Raw genomic sequence first — 3245 nt, forward strand, 5'->3', positions numbered from 1 at the left:
AGGTCTTGGTCTTCACTTTCTACCTTGTTTGAGGCAAGGTCTTTGTTGCTTGCTGTTGAGTATGCCAGGCTGATTGGCTTGAGATCTTCTGTGGATTCTCCTGTGCCTGCCCCCCATCTGTACATAGAACACTGGGGTTAGGGACTACACCTCTGTATCCAGCCTCAGGTGCCTCTGGGAATCCAACTCAGGTCCTCATACTCTGATGACCAGTGCTTTACCTACTGAGCTATCCCTGCAGCCGCCTCTGAATCATCTCCTTAGTATGAAAGCCTATTGGTGAAGTTTCACAGTACTTATTTATTCAGTCTTTGATTTCAAATTAGAGAAGAGCTAAGAGCAGATTATGCACATGCTGCATCTGTTTCTCTCAAAGTGCTTACCTTTGCTATCGTTTCTGATTTCTTCATATGGGCTTCAATTTCCATCCAGTGTCCTTTCAGGTGGGTCTTGAAGATCTCTTCTCTATTCCATGTGGTGTATACACCACATATGTGTATAGATGTGCTATGTGTTGCGTGCATGCAAGCATGTGCACCTAGTGCCAATGGATTCTCCTTTGTTGTCTGTCAAGGGATGTTTCTGTTCTGCCATTTTCTACATTAAAATGCCTCCTTTGGTATATACCTTATTTTTGATTTTTAAATACATCCAATGTATTTTATGACTTCCTACAGAAAAACTACTCATATTTTCTTAAAAATTGATGAGCCTGAAATGGAGGCTTCCTGATTTTCACTTGTACCCATTTGCTCTATTTCTAGTGGAGCCTGGTACCCATAGGCCTTTGCCCTCACCCACTCATTGTGATTAATATCCACTGATTTCCAGGCCTCTCAGTGAAAAGCATAATGCGTACCCTACCCCACTCCCTAGCAATACACTTACTTACACCCCCCCCAACGAGGCCCCCCCCCCCCCCAACTGGTTTTTTTTTTTTTTTTGACTAAGCCTTGATTTTTATTACTTAAAAAATGCATGTTTATTTTACTTTCTGACTCTGTGCTTGTGCCTTCAACACTTTCACAACGATTTTCTGCTCCTCAATAAGGAAAGCCTGCTTGATCCTGTCTCGGACACACTTGGCACACATGGAGCCACCGTAGGCCCTGCTGACATGTTTCTTTGTCTTAGACAATCTCATGAGGACTTTGGGTCTCACAGCACGAACCCCTCGCAGTCTGCCTGGGCACACACCACATGCGGATTTGGGTGCCTTCCCAACCTTCTTGGTGTAAAGGTAAACAATCCTGTTGCCAGGGGTTCGAGACAGCCTGGTTTTGTTAGAGGCTGTGTTGTAGGAAAGCCTACGACGGTATGTCAAACGCTGGACCATCTTGAGCACCTTCCACTCTAAGCACCGTCCCGGAAGAGGAAAAGGAAGAGGCGGGCGAATTCAAAGGTCAAATGTGACTGCCGCAACTGGTCTTATTTCTGTGACAATGCCACTTCCTGGCCCCGTGCTTCACCCTAATCCTGTTCATTCTCTGTCACTGCAGCCACTGGCGCTGCGGATGGTGGTGTGTCCCAGTGTGAGGTGACAGTGTGACAGTGAGCACAGAGCACTCAGGTAAGCCCCAGCCAAAAGGAAAATTGATTTTTGTGGCTGCAACGTTTGTTATTTAATGTAATTTTGAAATGGATGACTTTCGGATAGTTAATATTTTAAGAATAAATGATGGATGGAAATGTCTCCTTCATCCTGTCCTGCTTCAGCCTGCATCTCAGAGTCTGAGTGTTTGCTTTCCCATGCATTCTCCCAGAAGGCTTTTCTGCATCTCTCAGCCAATATGCTATGCTCATTCTCACTGGTTCATAACTGACACCCTGTACCCTGTGTGCTGCCCATGGCTTCTTAATACATGATGTAGATCTTTCTGTATTAATATTTTATGCATGTTTGCTGCAACCCAGCATTCCAGTGATGGCTGGATCATTATTATCCCTGAAATAGTGACATTTCACCACAAAGTATGTTAAGTGTGAGACTTCTTCTTATACCTTCAGGGGCTTTATATGCGTAGTCTAATGTTTTGTGCTTTTCTCTAAAACATTTCATCAGCTCACTTCTTTGTTCTCGGTGTTCCTCACTGTGGAATGTTCTGGGTGGCCCTCGGTATCCCAGATCTTCCTTTGAACCTCTCTGATGTTTCTCTGTCATGTTTTCAGGACGATTAATTCAGTCTTCATGTATGCAACAGTGATATGAATTTCCAGAGTTTCTCTAGAGTTCAGAGTTAAGTCTGTGGCTCCTTTTCCCCAGGACTCCCATCTTGTTAGATGGTTTTGCTGCCATGAGACATCCTCTTTCCTTGAAAGAAAAGTTCTGGAGAGGCCATTGTCTGGCTGTCAAATCCATTTCTCTCTCAAGAGACTAACTTACTTAGGCTGTCCATGATCTTCAGACAGATTGACCAATGTAGGTATTCTTTATTGGCTTCAGCACCCCCCCTCTCTCCCACCCCCTCTGTTTCCTTTACTCTTCTACACTTTGGTTCTCCACCAGGCCTTTCCTTCAGTGTGTTGTTGGCCCCAGTTCCATAGAGAGGTGGGTACATTGACTGATGCAGTAGGCTTTCCGCACACAGTGAGACATCCTGCCCTGCTTAAGAATCCCTTGCACAGAACTGTTGGCTCCTTACTCACCTCCTATGCACCTGCTGAGGAAGTGTGGAGTCAGCTCAGTCTCTGTCCTGCTTCCTGAGAACTGAGGTCCTGGAGGAGACTCGTAGCTTTCCCAGCTTCTGCTCGTTAGTCCCTTAGCACTTTGGGTTTGCACTGGGGTCTTGCCTCATCAGCTCCAGCACATCTAGTCTATCAGTGTGATGTCCCTCTCTTTCATGGAGATACTCAGGCTCAGGTTTGCTCTTGGCTCTGGTTCCCATTCTCAGCTCCAGCCTGGATTGATGAGTTCTGACTTGCAGTCTGTAGTGTCTGAGGGGAACAAGGAAGCTAGCTGCACAGGTTGTGCCACGATTGGGAAAGACTAGTCTTGGGAGCCCTGGAGGGAACCACTAGTGTCACCTTTAGACAGGATGCCCCACTTAAGTAAGAAATATGAGCCATGGAACGAAACACTAGTGAGGAGGGAAACAGGTGACAGAAGGACCAAGGAGAACAGCCAGTCGTTAGGCTTTGGTGTTGTTAAAGCTACTCAGTGGACATTTAATAGAGTAAGCCCTTCTGTTAGACAATGGAAGTGAGAAGAATCATAGATAGACTTTGTCCCATTTGAATCAGAGCAA

The 3245-nt window shown here is 45.6% G+C and overlaps 1 pseudogene; it reads right to left on the bottom strand.

The window, feature by feature from the left end:
• Positions 1 to 982: 982 nt before the first annotated feature.
• LOC114622439 lies at positions 983 to 1368 on the bottom strand (annotated as a pseudogene).
• Between the last annotated feature and the right edge of the window lie 1877 nt (positions 1369 to 3245).

The sequence above is a fragment of the Grammomys surdaster genome, unplaced genomic scaffold, assembly GCF_004785775.1.
Source record: "Grammomys surdaster isolate TR1022 unplaced genomic scaffold, NIH_TR_1.0 188, whole genome shotgun sequence".
NCBI lineage: Eukaryota > Metazoa > Chordata > Mammalia > Rodentia > Muridae > Grammomys > Grammomys surdaster.